The following is a 16,428-nucleotide window of genomic DNA, read 5'->3' on the forward strand; positions in this document are numbered from 1 at the left end:
CATCTTGACAATAGTTTTATTCTAAGTGTAAGGGAAATTAAACTCAGCAAATGATGCCCCATCTTCCTGAAGCTGCTCTCAGGGAGCATTTTGTTTCTAATTCAGCTCTGGCTAAGATGTGTGACACCATGTTCTTACAGTTTATAAGCAAGAGCCTTAAGAGCCATTGGTAACTGTCAAGACCGAAAGCTTTCCATGCCTAACGTTATAAATCTGTATAATCTATTTATTAGGATTCATAGTGAAAAGCTAGATATTAACATTCTATTAAAAAAAAACATTCTTCCTTCTTTTGCCACTAACTTAGTAAGTGGCTCTGGGGCAGGTATTTGGGCCCAGTTACCTCATCTGTTTAATGGAGGGAAGGTGGTGGTTGAGATGACACCCATGGTACCTTCCAGTTCACGAGTCTGGGTACTTTGCCTGTTTATCTTTACAATAGTAGAGCCAGTTTAGGCCAAAGACAAAATCCCCAGTAATGCTCTAAGGTGCGCTAACTTAAGGTTCTAAATGAGCATGCATGAAAACTGATTCAGAATGGTGCTTGGCATACAGGGTGGAGAGGAGGAATGTGCTGTCTCATTAGGGGGAGGACCAGCTAGGAGTACATAGCAAAGTATATATAACTTTGTATGAGAGACTGATTTGATTTGTAAACTTTCATTTAAAGGACAATAAATAATTTATGGAAAAAAAAATTTTTTTTTTTTTTATTCTAACTCACAAAAAAAGACCAGACTTACTGGGCTGACATAGACTGGAGAAACCCCGAAAGTATGGCCCCTGGACACCCTTTTAGCTCAGTAATGAAGTCACTCTTGAGGTTCACCCTTTAACTAACGAAACAAAACAAGACTAAAGGGGCACACCAGCTGATGGGCAAGGACTAGAAGGCAGGACGGGTACAGGAAAGCTGGTAATAGGGAATCAAGGTCAAGAAGGGAAAGTGTTCACATGTCGTGGCATTGTTAACCAATGTCATAAAACAGTATGTATACTAACTGTCTAATGAGAAGCTAGTTTGTTTGTAAACCTTCATCTAAAGTACAATTAAAAAAAAAAAGATGCTTGGCCCCATACTGGAAATTTTAAAGCAATGAACAGGTTGGAAGTCAGGTCCTCACCCTCTAGTTCCTTCTTTAAAATAATGTTTTTCAATTACTTAACAAGGTTCCCCTGTGGACCCTTTGGTATCATGTGCTGTTTATATAGAAAGAATCCCACAACTTGCTTTTGAGACCTGCATCCTAAAACCAAAATAGCTCATGATACAGCCTCTAAGTCATCCATTTATTGATTTATAGAGCACCCATCACATGATTGAGGTGCTTTACAATACAGTAAACATCACAACAGAACTCACATAGTTAAATACAATCAACAAATTACAGAACTAAAAAAAAAAAAAAAAAACCTGGAACGAAGCAATATTATGTCCAATTTCAAAGATGCTGAGAAGTGGCAGTACAAAAAAAAAGGTAATTCCACCAACTAGAGACCAGATGGGCAAAGATACACAGGCACCACAACCCAAACTGGGTGGATTCATAGAGGGTGAGTGAGCATATAAAACAAAATTTCACAACCGAGAATAAAGGCCATTAAATATGACACCCAGGGGATCACAGAATTAGTGGAATAACCTAACAAAGATAATACTTTATAATGACAAGGAAACCAACCTCCCAGATTTTAAACTCACAAGAAAAGACCGTAAAGTCATGGAGATCATCCACCCCAGTATGAGCACAGACTGAGATCTGTAAGCCTTTACAAGAACTTGGAATAAATTTAGGAAACTGCCAACAGTTCTACAATCCATAAAAATATATAGATGTTGTTGATTGTTGGTACAAGGTTAGGGGAAAAAACCCTTTTCCTAAAGCAGAGAGGAATCACCTCACACTAATGATGAGGTACTGGTGGGACAAAAGCCACCTGGATCAGTGTCACCCGAGTGTGATTTACTATCAAATGTAGAGGCATTTAAATACACACAGTCAGATGAACACAGAGAAAGGCACAGATGACACCTCTGACAGAGGAAAAGAAGTCATGACATCTCTCTAGGCCAGTGTTTCAGTATGTAGCATAGTCAGGGCACCAGGTGGGAAGGAGTGTGAAGAGAGGGGCCCTCGTTCCTGGCTCTCTTCCACTCCCTAGATCTAGCCCTAAAAAAAACATGGTTATACCAAAGTAACTGCGTTAAAGTGGCACTTGAAGTTCGATAATCATTGTCCCTGAGTTACTAGGTCATTTGCTACTCCCTAAAGGGCCAAATCCCGGGTTTTGACTCAACAGACTGCTAGCAGAATTACAGCAAGAGGAGAACAAAATTCAGACTCCATATTGCCACAAGCAACCACCATGTGAACAATTTCTGATTTAAGAGTAAAAGGGATTGCGTTCCAAGTCCCAGGTAGGTGTGCAGTGCTGGCACTTTTGGGCAACAAATTTTAGAGTCTTTGAAAGAAAAAAAAGTCACAAACTAAGTTCTTGAAGAAAACAGGGCTCCAATGAATCAAACCAAACAATTTTCACATTCAGCGACTACACATTTATGGTTTCCATACTGCTTATGGGTTTTTATAATGTTTCATAGTGGAGAACAGACTGGGATTTAGAAGACTCATTCTCTACTGTGACTACATCCTCAACCATTTTACTTCTGCTTAAAAAATAACATGCAAAGTTTGTAGAGGCCTGGGCTGTTGGCAGGAATCCTTTCACTCTTCTGCCAAAGCATTTCTCCAAACCCCACAGAGGAGAGATGCACTGATCTCACCATTAAACACTACGTTCCATCTGGTATTGCCTCAAGGTCTACCCCTTATATGTCAAAGATTACTCCCCACTCCCAACCTCATAACAAATACGGAGGAACCTAAGCCTGCCTTTAAGGCTGCGCATGCTTATTTTATCATTTTCTGAAGTGGTTTTAGAAACATACTGTATGATATGGAGTATACTTATCCTCAAACATTAATCAAATCCAAGTACGCTATGTCAGTGACAGAACCTATATGTCAAATAGCAAAGCATTTACCCCGTAATGATTTTAGATTCACGTGAGAATCCAGACGTAACCCAATACACTGCCACAGCCACGTGATTTTCAAGTATTAAGTTTGTTTGCATAAGGAATCAACCTGAGATTTTTCTAAACTGCACTTCTGTCATTCGATATTGTAACCTTCATTCAATACAATAAAAGCCAACAACTTGACAATTATTGGAAAAAATTATATTTTGGAAGAACTCACTACATAAGGTGACAGAATTCCAAAATCAAATTACATGAAAATATACATCGCAATTTCTTTGTACAACAGGTGAGAAAAATCTGCAGTATAGAATAGAGGCAAAGAAATAGTAAGGGCTAAGGAGAAGGGTGTGAGGGTAAACAGCATTTGTAATAGCAAACCCAGAAGTTAAGTAGAAAGCCTATAGCTGTGCATGCTTTATTTATCCAACCTTAACATTAGGCAACTGGAGGGAGGAAAATTCGGAATTTTGTATTGTTTAAATAAATTGAATTCAGAACCAACTCTTCAGTTCTGAAGGGTAATGACTGGGTTCAAGAGCTTTCAACAGCCAAAAATGTTATTGCTACATCCAATCTGAGAGACGGGTGCAACTAGAATACAAAAAGGGCAAAGCACCTAGCGATGACCACTTCTCCGAAGTCATCATTAAAATCAAGTCATTGCTTATTAAGTATTTCAGTATTTGAACTAAATGATTTGAGAACTTTCCGGCAGACAGAAGGGATAAAAGCAAAGGGGAATGTGCCAAAACAAAGGAGATACAAAAGTTTAGTAAGTGAAAAGATTTTAATGAAGCCTCAATGGTTTAAAGGGAAATTAAATGGAAACTTTTAATCCTAATTGCTTTTTATCTGACATGCTTTAAGGAGACTTTTAAAACTGATAAGAAACAATGAATAGGGAAAGAAAACCTGCTAAAATCTTTCAGAATTTACACGATTCTTATTCCACGACAAGAAAGCATCATTTGGTACACGGTGTATTTGTGGATGTACAGGGACAGTATATATATTATCCGGATCACGTTGTGCTATGTACATGTCTTTACATTTCTTCCTGAAGGTTAAAACAGTTCATTAGAATTCAAAATGCGTAATCATCTGTAAGTTGGCACTTGTTAGGCTCTTGTCAGCATTGATAACTGGCATGTTTTATTGCAGCCCAGTTCCAGCCAGTGTTTGCCAACTTGTTACAACAGAAGTCCAGCAATAGGTGGGTAGAGTGCAGGAAAAACAGTGCCATGTTTCTCAATTGGAGACCTACAACAAAACAAACATTATATAATCAATTTAAAGACATAAATATTAAATTAAAATGAATTAATCAGAAATTTTTATTCATATTCTACTTTTCAGAAACAAATTCTTAATTTCATTTTTTAAATGACTCACATTTTGTTGCTTGATACGGTAGTCATTAGCCACATGTGGCTATTTTTAAATGTAAATTTATATTAAATAAAACTTAAAATTTAGCTCCTCGGTCACACTAGCCACATTTCCGGTGCTCAACAGTCACATATGACAGTGACTAGCCCACTGGGCAGTACAGACATAGAATATCTGCATCATCACTGGAGGTTCTATTAGACAGCACTAATCCAGATTTTTCAATATTCCAATTCATATTACATCTAGAATAAAAAAATGGAAGAATTATCCAACCCTCTAGGTTCAGTTCAAATCCATCTTCTCCATGGAGCCCTCTACAAATGACCCTCTATCCCAATTACAGTTCTTTGTTTTCTATCTGCTGGTCAGTCTCATGTCCTCAATTACGTTGCAAGTCAAGAACCACATCTAAATAAAAACTACCACCATCTTATCAAGTGCTTATTATGTGTCAAGCAGTACACTAAGTGCTTTACAAACAAATTTAACGCTCACAATCACCATATGATGGTGTTATCCTGTTCTCCTATCTTATAGAGAAAAGTGAAACAAGGTCACCCAGCTAATAGTGGCAGTTTCCTGCTTAAAAACTTACCAAAACACTGGCTTCAAGCCCCACCCCACCCCCAAAAATACAGTCTCATTTAATGACTGGAATTTTCCAGAGTCTTTATTATATTAATGTGTGCTCTGAATATGCAGGAGTGGGAGGTGGGGGGAGGCACGGCAAGGAGGAAAACACCCATTACATCTTTACATTAAATGTTCCAAGAAAACTCAGAAGCCTGTCATCCACTGCCAAGCACAATGTTGGGCACTAAGAACTCACATAAAAGATGACTGAGACTTCAAGGGACAGAATTTTAAATTCCTGACAAAGAAGCCAAATGTACTGAAGAGTTATGGCAAGTATGCAACTCACACCAGGCATGTTAAAAGTTCGATGTGTTCTCTAAAGCCCAGAGTCAATTTATCAATCTTAATCACCCAAATTCAATCATGCCAAAGCTCTGTTGTAGGTAGAAAGCAAGCTGTGGGCCAATCTGCACACAATTTCCGTAATTTAGACTACCTCCCTAGGGTAGGTCCTGAGAGGCAGACTACTACTGAATTTCTGTACAGAGGGGTTGTACCAATCAATAAAAATGGTAAATGTAAATGCCTTTAGCAAAGCACTGAATTCACCCGGATTGGGTTCTACCATCTGCACATGCTGACACATGTGTGTGTATTTTATTAGGAAATCTAAAGACATACACTGAAACTCAAGAGACATTGTTATGGAGTGGGTATTGTAACTTTTAGGTAATGTTACTTGAATGTTTTTCCAAAGACTGCACCATACCTAAATTAATCCCCGGCCAATTAATCCTCCAGGGACGAAGGAGAACTGGGTATAGAGTTGGGGCATTCAGTACTCATTCCCCTATGATACAAACGATGAGAAATTTCAGAGCCACAAAAGAACCATTTAAAAACTGTTTCCATGTGAGGTTTTAAAGAAAAGTCCCCCAGAGAGGACTAACTGCTGAAAGTTATTAAACTCCTAAAACTAGGCAACCCAGCCTTTTAACAGTGAGGCTCCAACTTTAAATAGCATCAGCTCCTTCAGCAGAAATAGAAAAATCTATTTTCTCCCACTTTGAATAAAATTTATTCTCAACAGAGAGAAAGTGTCAGTACAGAAAAATGAAGTTTGTTTTTCTTTCCTCTACCAAGGTTAAGTACGAAAACTGAATTACCTGCATAACGCTCTAAATAAATGATGCTGGTCTGAAATAGTCATTTATATTTTTGTAAGCATATCCCATTTCTAACTTAAAATGTATCTGCCTGTTGTTAAAATAGCACAATTTATTATTAATCAAAATTATACCAATTATGCATCTTATAAGGAAGAATTAAGTATCTGATGTTTGCCTTAAGCCTTCTCTTAAATTACTCCTGATTTTTAACCTACAAATCTGGAGATGGTTTACCTCCAAAGGACATAGGTGTCTTATTACATTTGTTTCTAAAACTAGAATCCAATCATTAATTTTCTATGTGGCTACATAACCTAATCTTTTTTAAAGGCCTAAAAAAAAAAAATACAAAAGTCGTAACGTGCTTCCAAAGAGAAACCACTTTTTGATGTTAAATACAATAATAAAAGTAATTCCTCACTTAGGGGTAAGAATTCCAATAACATTGATCATACATGAGAGCAGTCTACGAGGAAAAGAGAAGTTTTCCTCATTACCTTTCATACAGATGCTTCTAGAAATTCCAACTCATTCTACACTGCCACCCAGTGTGCTACTAGACCATAATGATCCCCCAATCTCGAATCCACTGGCTTTTCCCCCCAAACTGAACTCTTACTCTTTTCCTTGTATCATAACATTGGTGACAGCCTACACCCCACTTCCTTCCTGAGGTCTGTAACGCCTCACCTCTCTCCTTGTCACTAGCTCTCCCTGTGACTAATCCATGTGTTTCTCTGTGTCTTCCTTGTCCCCTAAATGTGGAAACTGGATCTTTGTCTACTCTGGGGACTTCCAATCTCACTAGCAGCCCTATGTCTAATCTGCCCGAATCATTCAATATTTAGTCATGTGCTGACTTCTCAAAGCCATGCTCTACTTGCACTCCCAACCACTGAAGCTCTTAACATGATCTAACCTTACTTTTTAAAGCCCGTTCTGCCTGGATAGACAAAAAGCTCTTTACTGGCCAGGATGACATATCTGTGGTACTCTATGTATCCCCTTCATCCCCAAGAGAAGAGTGCCTTTGTCAATGCAATGGTAGATGATTAACAAACACTCATTAATAACTGAAATGAGCTCAGGGTCACCTGTTCTGGGTGTCGGCTCTTATTTCAAGACATAAATCTTAAATCTTAATCCTTAATATGATTTAACTGTTAAAAGAATACAGGTATGTATTATTGAGCTAGCAAAAAATCGCAAAAGACATGTTAAACAGAAAGTACTGAATGTATGGTATGTTTACACCTATGTTTATATATGTATGTATGTATGCACACCACACACGCTTATTATTATCATGTACCTGTGTCGGGGGAAGGTTAGATTTCTCAAAGTTGAACTATTGTGAGTGGTTACTTCTGGGAGTAGACTTGGGAGGCTGAAATGGGAAAGAGATCTACTTTTCCTTGTATACAGAAGTTTCTGTATTCCACATTTTTTGAAATGCCTGCTTTATTTCTACAATGGGGGAATAAGGTGACAAAGAGGGGGTCAACAATAAAGAGGCAGGCAAAGGAGTGAAAGAAATTCTAAAGGCAGCAATCAGATTTAGAAGAAAAGAATCAAGATAGAACCATGATATTTATGGGTAAGGGTGGGCCTTTCTAAGAGGGATAATCAATAGTGTTAAACGCTACAGAGATTAAGAATCAAAACTAAATTTAAGCATTTGTACGTGGCAAACAGCCAGTCTTTAGCATCCTCAGCAGTTTAATTCACTGTGGAGAGGTAGGAAGATGAGTCAAATGTTAACGTGCTTGAGGACTGATAGAAATATGGAGAAGGTAAGTACATGTTTCTCCTTCAAGAAGTTTGCTGGTGATAGTTTGAGCGGGGGGGGGGGGAGTAAGACTGAAAAATTTTTCCCCGTTGGAGAGATAATAATTTATTTGCAAGAAAATCAGTATAGAAATCAATATGAAAAAGAGATCAAAGACGCGAGAGAGGATCTGATGGAGTGACATCTTGCAAGACGGTAGAAGGGATACCGTTGCCGTTATTATGTACGGTCCAGTCAGTTCCGACTCATAGGGTCGCTATGAGAAATACAGAACGAAAGACAGAACAAAACACTGCCCGGCCCTTTGCCATTCTCACAATCATTGTCATGCTTGAGCCCACTGTTGCAGACACTGTGTCAATCCATCCCACTGAGAATGTTAAGGGTCTTCTTCCTCTTTTTTGCTGATCCTCTAGCGAGTATAATGTCCTTCTCCAGAGACTGGTCCCTCGTGATAATAGGTCCAAAGTACACGAGACAAAGTCTCACCGCCCTTGCATCTAAGAATTCCAGCTGTACTTTTTCCAAGACAGATTTGTTTGTTCTTCTGGTAGTCCATGGTATGTTCAATATTCTATGCCAACACTATAACTCAAAGGTATCAATTCTTCTTCGGTCTACCTTATTCCTTGTCCAGCTTTCCCATGCATATGATGCGATTCAAAATACCATGGCTTCAGCCGGGCACGTCTTAGTCCTCCAGGTGACACCTCTGCTTTTTAACACTTCAAAGAGGTTTTTTGCAGATTTGCCCAATGTAACATGTCCTTCGATTTCACAACTGCTGCTTCCATGGGTGTTGATTGTGGATCCAAGTAAAATGAAATCCTTGACAGCTTCAATATTTTCCCTGTTTATCATGATTTTGTTATTGGTCCAGTTGTGAGGATTTTTGTTTTCTTTATGTTGAGGTGTAACCCATGCTGAAGGCTGCAGTCTCTCATCTTCATCAGTAAGTGCTTCAAATCCACTTCATTTTCAGTAAATAAGGCTGTGTTATCTGCATATTGTAGGTTGTTAATGAGTCTTCTGTCAATCTGATGCCACGTCCTTCTTCATATAGTCCAGCTTCTCGGATTATTTGCTCAGCGTACAGATTGAGTAAGTATGGTGAAAGGATACAACCCTGGAGCACACCTTTCCTGACTTTAAACCATACAGCATTCCCCTGTTCTGTTCAAACGACTACCTCTTGGTCTATGTACAGGTTCATCGTAAGCACAATTAAAGCCACTGCCGTTGAGTCGATTCCATCTCTTAGTGACCCTATAGGACAGAGTAGAACAGCCCCACAGAGTTTCCAAGGAGCGCCTGGTGGATTCGAGCTGCTGGCCTTTTGGTTAGCAGCCATAGCACTTAACCACTACACCATCAGGGTTTCCAAGCACAATTAAGTGTTCTGGGATTCCCATTCTTCTCAATGTCATCCAGAGTTTGTTATGATCCACATAATTGAATACCTTTGCGTAGTCAATAAAACAGAGGTAAATATCTTTCTAGAATTCTCTGCTTTCAACCAAGATCCATCTGACATCTGCAAATATAACCCTCATTCCACGTCCTCTTCTGAATCTGGCCTGAATTTCTGGCAGTTCCCTGTTGAGGTGCTGCTGTTCTTTTGAATGATCTTCAGCAAAATTTTACTTGCGTATGATATTAACGATATTGTTCGGTAATTTCCACGTTCAGTTGGATCACCGTTCTTTCAAATGGGCACAAATATGGATCCCTTTCAGTCAGTTAACCAGGTAGCTGTCTTTCAAATTTCTTGGCATAGACAAGTGAGCACCTCCAGCACTGTATCCGTTTGTTGAAATATCTCAATCGGTATCCTGTCAATTCCTGGAGCCTTGTTTTTCACCAATCCCTTCAGTGTAGCTTGGACTTCTTCTTCTTTCAGTACCATCAGTTCTTGATCATATGCTACCTCATGATTTCTGATTGAACATCAACCAATTCTTTTTGGTACAGTGACTCTGTATTCCTGCCATCTTCTTTTGATGCTTCCTGCATCGTTCAGTATCTTCCCTGTAGAACCTTCAATATTGCAACTCAAGGCTTGAATTTTTTCTTCAGTTCTTTCAGCTTGAGAATTATCAAGCATGCTCTTCCCTTTTGATTTTCTAACTTCAGGTCTTTGCACATTATAATACTTAGTCTTCTCAAGCTGCCCTTTGACATCTTTTGTTCAGCTCTTTTACTTCATCATTTCTTCCATTCGCTTTAGCTACTCTACATTCAAGTTTCAGAGTCTCTTCCAACATCCACTGTGGTCTTTTCTTTCTTTTCTGTCTTTTTAATGACCTCCTGCTTTCTTCATGTATGCTGTTCTTGATGTCATTCCACAACTCATCTGGTCTCCAGTCATTGGTGTACAATGTGTCAAATCTATTTTTGAGAAAGTCTCTAAATTCAGATGGGATATACTCAAGGTCGTACTTTGGCTCTCATGGACTTGTTTTAATTTTCTTCAGTTTCAACTTGAACTGGCATATGAGCAATTGACAGTCTGTTCCACAGTCGGCCTTGTTCTGACTGATGATACTGAGCTTTCCCGTTGTCTCTTTCCACAGACATGGTCTATTTGATTCCTGTGTATCCTATCTCGTGCCATCCACGTGTACAGTTGCTGTTTATGTTGTTGAGACAAAGTTATTTGCAACGAAGAACTCACTGGTCTTGCAAAATTCTATCGTGAGACCTCCAGTGTCATTTCTATTCACTAAAGCCATATTTTCCAACTACTAATCCTTCATTTCCAACCTTTGCATTTCAATCACCAATAATTATCAACGCATCTTGATTTCATGTCTGATACATCTTGATTGCATGTTTGATCAATTTCAGACTGTAGAAGTTTGTAAAAATCTTTACTTTCTTCATCTTTGGCCTTAGTCATTGGTCCCCAAATTGGAATAATAGTTCTATTAACTGGTCTTCCTTGTAGGCATATACTATCCTATCAGTGACAGCACTGTACCTTCAGGATAGATCTTGAAATGTTCCTTTTGACAATAAATGTGATGCCATTCCTAAATTTGTCATCCCTGGCATTTTGGCATAGTAGGCCATAGGACTGTTTAATTCAAAATGGCAAATACCAGTCCGTTTCAGCTCACCAAATGCCTAGTATATCAATCTTCATGCATACATTTTTGATGACTTCCAATTTTTCTAGATTCATACTTCATACATTCCACATTGGCATATGAAGGTCCCAAAAGCTTGACACCATTCATCCATTAAGGTCGACTCTACTTTGAGGCAGCTCTTCCCTAGTCATATCCTGAGTGCCCTCCAACCTGTGGGTGTCATCTTCCGGCACTATATCAATGTTCTGCTGCTATTCATAAGGTTTTCACTGGCCAATTTTTCAGAAGCAGACAGCCAGGTCCTTCTTTCTAGTCCTAGTCTGGAAGCTCCACAGAAACCTGTCCACCATGGGCAACCCTGCTGGTATTTGAAATATTGGTGGCATATCTTCCAGCAACACGCAAGTCATCACAGTAGGACAAACTGACAGACAAGGAACACGAAAAAAGAGATTAAAGATGGGAGGGGAGATTTGATGGTGTGACATCCTAGAAAATGGTAGAAAGGATAGAATCCAATTAATATACAAAGCTTAAAGGAAGCTGAAGGAGGCTGAAGAATTTCTTTAGGGTGGTATATGAATATGCTTTCTAATATGAAATACGGTTTTGGTTTGGGAGGGGGCATTTTATTGTGGTTTAGGTGAAAGTTTATGGAACAAATTAGTTTCCCAATCAACAATTCATACAGTTTGTTTCATGACATTTGTTGCAAAGCCCTGAGTGTATCAACACTCTTCCCCGCTTCCTCCCTAGGTTCCCTGTGTCTGTTTGCCCAGCTTTCCTGCCCCTACCTTCCTTCTGAACTTTGCTTTAGGGCAACTGCTATCCTTTAGGGCCTCTATAGTTGATTGTTCTGAGGTATACGGTCCTCACTGGTGTTACTGTTCATTTTATAGGCCTGTCTATCGTATGGCTAATATGTGATCTCCGGGAGTGATTTCAGTTCCAAGTTTGAAGGGTGTCTAAGGGCCATAGTCTTGGGGGTTCTACCAGTCTCTATCAGACCAGTAAGTCTGGTCTTATTTATGAGTTTGAATTTTGTTCTATATTCCTCTCCCAGTGTGTCCATAACCTACTATTGTGGTCCCTGTCAGAGCAATTGGTAGTGGTAACCAGGCACCATCTAGTTCTTTCGGTTGAAGATTCTGATCAAAAGCATGAAAGTGGTGAAAGGACATGGGGCCTAGAAATAATGATACATATAGGAAACATTTATAACTCTTCTAGTGTATCCAAGGTGTTCTTAATTGGAATGACTTACTGGGCAAGCACCTAAAGGATCTTCAATTTTGTCTTAAGATAAAAAAAGAAAAGGTGTTAATATCAACATGTAGCTTAGCTCTGGCATGAGAGGAGAAATCTAAGAGCCAGAAATGAGTAGGTGATTACACAGCTAAACAAGCAGGAAGCTAAAGAAATAAGATTAGGTCAAGTAGATCCACTAAAGAGAATAAAAACCAAACAGAAATTCTTGGGTAGTAGCAAGTAGGTCTTTTTCTTAGGTCTAAGCAACAAGGAATTAATTAAACATGTGGATAGGATCCAACCTTTTTAAAATCTAAGTCTTTAGACAGGAAAGCACAGTGAGAAGATGCTCACATATTGATTGAAGAGGTCAAACACTGAGAATAGGCAAGCAAGCTTCCTCAAAAGACAGTAAACAATCACCTAGTAAGATCAGTGAGATTCTTTGGGATCACTTTAATCCACATGATTTATATCAAGGTGTACATCTAGAGTTGTAAATCCTGTATGATAGCCATCATACATACATCAAAATAATTATCTCCTGATTTTAAGGCATAAAGGATGATGTTTGTTGGAGAACATACACTATCTTGGTACATGTGAGTATTAAATCTCTCCACAGGATTAGATTTAAGGAGAAACTCAAAAATAGTTTTGTGCATTTTAAGATCCTAAGAAAAAGACCTAGCTAACAATATTAATAATATATGGCAAGTGGGGGGGGGGGGGGGGTTTGACCATTCATGACAAAAAGTTTATACCATTCAAAGATAATACCTGCACACTCTCCACACCTACCATCGTTATTAAAAATACATGAAGAGGTAGGTCTGTGTATGGGGGAGGAGAGTACGTTGCTACAGATTTTTCAAATAAAGCATAAAAACATTACTGATAAATATTAAAGCCCCCACCCGCCCCCACTCAAGGGCTGGGGCAAGGAAAATACAAGGTGAGTCTGGAGCATCTTGTGGTGCTAGGAAGTAAGCAAATGAGCAATAAAGAATAGGGGCATGTCAAAGGGCACAGTAGCCAACCTGAAAGAGCTCCTAAAGACCAAAGCTGGAGCAATCCGAGCAATAAAAAAAATAATAATATTGGATTATAAACCACAGAATATATGGGGGTCAAGGGGCTGACGGTTTTTCCTTACAAAAGAATTCCAATTAATAAATTAGAAGAAATGAGGGAAACAGAAAATCACATTACAGCAGCTGAGCTCTTAACTACTCCATCACCAGGACTCTGGATCACAATTAGCTTGTCTAATTGCTGTAGACAAGCTCCACTATGGATGCTGAAAGTAGTGGGCAAAAGTTTGAAGAGAAACAAGATATTTACCTAGCTTTAAAATATCTCTCCCTAGATATTGATTGCAAAAGGAAAAAATCAAAACTTTACAATGAAGAAACCTGGCGGACACCACCTAGTTAACTAACTGACCATGGTTAACATCATTAACCAAGATTAACATTATTTGTGAGAAATGACTCTGGATGCACTCACACATACTGCCACTAGGTAAAGCTGAAGTCTTCTGTTTTACTGTGCTGGGCTCCACAATGCCTAGTATCCAGGGTCAGGTTCCCTGGGCAACAGATTCTGAGGCAGAGATTTGCTTGTAGGAGGTTTACTGGGAAGTGCTCCCAGAAACAAGAGTGAGGAAAGCTGGATTAGGCAGAAGGAGAAAATGAATTGTAGAGACAGTTGAAACAAAAGCCTCAATCAATCCTACTGAAATGGCCTTTCAGAGAATTCCCAAATTGAGCAAGCCTTTGTACCAATCTACTCCACTCCCAAATCAACCAGTCACTGGATGCAAGTGATCCCAGGAGAGGAGGGATAACCCCAGCAACTCATCTCTTTTCAGCGGAGGGCAATTCCTAGAGAGGAACTCAGCTATGAGTTATCAGCAGGCAACATTTCTGGCAACCTGGGATATAACTGCTTCCCTCTGGACAAGAGACTCAAACATACACTTCACCTAGCTCACCCTTTTGTCTCATGTGCTCCTTCTGATGAAGCCAACTGGCACGTTGTAAGCTGACCTATGAAGCGGCCGAAATGACAAAGAACTGAGAGAGGATTTCAGCCAACAGCTAGTGAGGAACTCAACTTGGAAGCATATCCATCCCCAGGTGAGCTTTAAGATGGCTGCAGTACCAGCCAACATCTTGACTACAGCCTTATAAGAGACTCAGCACCAGAGGGCTCAACTAAGTTGTACCCAGATTCCTGGCCCACAGAAACTATGAGATAATAAATGGTGTTGATTTAAGCTGCTAAGTTTGGGGGAATTTGTTCTAAGCCATTACGTCTCTCATTTTCTTTTGTTTCCTCTTCCCATCCCGCATTTGGATTAGAAGATAGGTGATTTCTAAATAGGACAAGATATAAACACTAACAAAAATATACAAAGTCTGGGTCAAGTAATATCAACAATACTTCCCTTTTTAGAAAACATTAGAAAAATGATGGATTTTGATGTAGACATAAATATTTAAACAACTTTTACTTCAACCCAAAGGATTGTACACTTTTTTAAGTGTTTGTTGTGGGTTTTATTTCACATCTTACGTCCTACCATGTGACTAAAGACACTGCGGATACTCAGAAAGTACATGCTGTCAAGCCATGAAAAAAAACAGTCATTAAGAGCCAGAGTGATAGGCTAGGGTGGATAAACTTGATACAAGGCAACAGGCTTCTATGGTATAGGCTTAAATACAAGAACTACGTAATAACAATTATGTGGGCACCTTAATAAAAGGAAGATTGACTAATTTATTCAAGTATTTGACTGCCTACAGAATACCATGCTCTGTGCACCACGTAGATGAGAAAAAACACAGGCCCATTTTTAGAAGTCATTAAGTAAGTCCTGAATTTTGATTTTTTTTTTTTTTAATCCAAGTTTCAAATGGTTTCACTCTTAGTTCAACCCAAAGAGACAGCTGGGTTCAGGTGCTTATCTAGGCTTTACTTCTCAATTGCCTCATATCACACGCAGTGAGAGGAGTAAGACAAGTTGGCACATGACTGAAAGGCAGACTAAGTGTTACAGTGCTTCAGTAAGGTGGTGAAGAGCAATTGCTTTATGCAAGAATTGAAATTTGAGATGGATTTCATCTCAACAAGTGGCAAAAGTAGAAGACAAGCATTCCAGATCCTTGGCATGGGAATTGGTTCGTAGTTGGTACCCTAAAACTGAGTGAATGGTAGTGGGACGCCTTTCAGAAAGAGGGGACCTTCCCAAGGGGGAAAATACTAGTTATTTTTAGGGAACAGACAATAGTCTAGTAACATACTGGGTACTTGAATGTTAAGCAGTATGAACACTATTCAATAATCCAATGTTTCCCAAGACTGCCTCTGCCCATCAGTGGGTCAGGGGGTCCTTCTGATGAGCTTCGACCTGAACAAACCACAAATTCCTTTCTTCACTTATTAATAAAAAACACACAGTTCCATGGACTATAATTTTTTATACCCAAATCTGAGCTCAACAGTAACCTAATAAGTTAGGAATGGTAACTAAAATTCATCACTCAATAAAACTAGTATATTATTAATTTCATTTAAGACTGTGTTCTATCAAGAACTTCAGCTGTCACGCACTTTTGCAATAGCGCAAAGCTCTTACAACCTATGAACTAATGTATCTGGAGTACTTAAACTTGTAAGAAGGATGTTCTGTTGTTAATGTGTGAGCAGCGCTAATCTAAGTCGAGATTTCCTGTTACTGCTTTCTTACGCTTTAATTATAAATTATTATTAGTTTAGTTTCTCTTTAGCTACATACCATATTGCTTTCAATTAATCAATTCTACATAATGAGGTACTTTGAGTCAACCTTTTGGGGTAGAGGAGCCTAAACCTTTTAATCTTGGTAAGTGGACTTAAAGGACATGCTGTATGTTAATGATTCAAATATAAATTAATCAGCTCTAGTCCCACTAGTAAAGCAGATAACACACAGTCCTTCCCAAGTTTGTTTGTGACACTTCATTACCCATTGCTGTTGAGTCGATTTTGACTCACAGCAACCCTATATGAGAAGTAGAACTGGCCACAGGGTTTCCAAGGCTGTAAATCCTTGTGGAAGCAGACTGC

General features: G+C 39.0%; 1 protein-coding gene across 1 annotated transcript in view; it reads right to left on the minus strand.

Annotated features, from left to right (window-relative positions):
• Positions 1-1,269: 1,269 nt before the first annotated feature.
• Positions 1,270-16,428, minus strand: part of UBE2G1 (ubiquitin conjugating enzyme E2 G1) — a 122,636-nt gene continuing 107,477 nt past the window's right edge. Inside the window, 1 exon segment of the mRNA XM_064270349.1 lies at positions 1,270-4,306. The gene's annotated coding sequence lies outside the window, so the exon portion shown is untranslated.

This window comes from Loxodonta africana, chromosome 18, assembly GCF_030014295.1.
Source record: "Loxodonta africana isolate mLoxAfr1 chromosome 18, mLoxAfr1.hap2, whole genome shotgun sequence".
In the NCBI taxonomy this organism is placed as follows: Eukaryota; Metazoa; Chordata; class Mammalia; order Proboscidea; family Elephantidae; genus Loxodonta; species Loxodonta africana.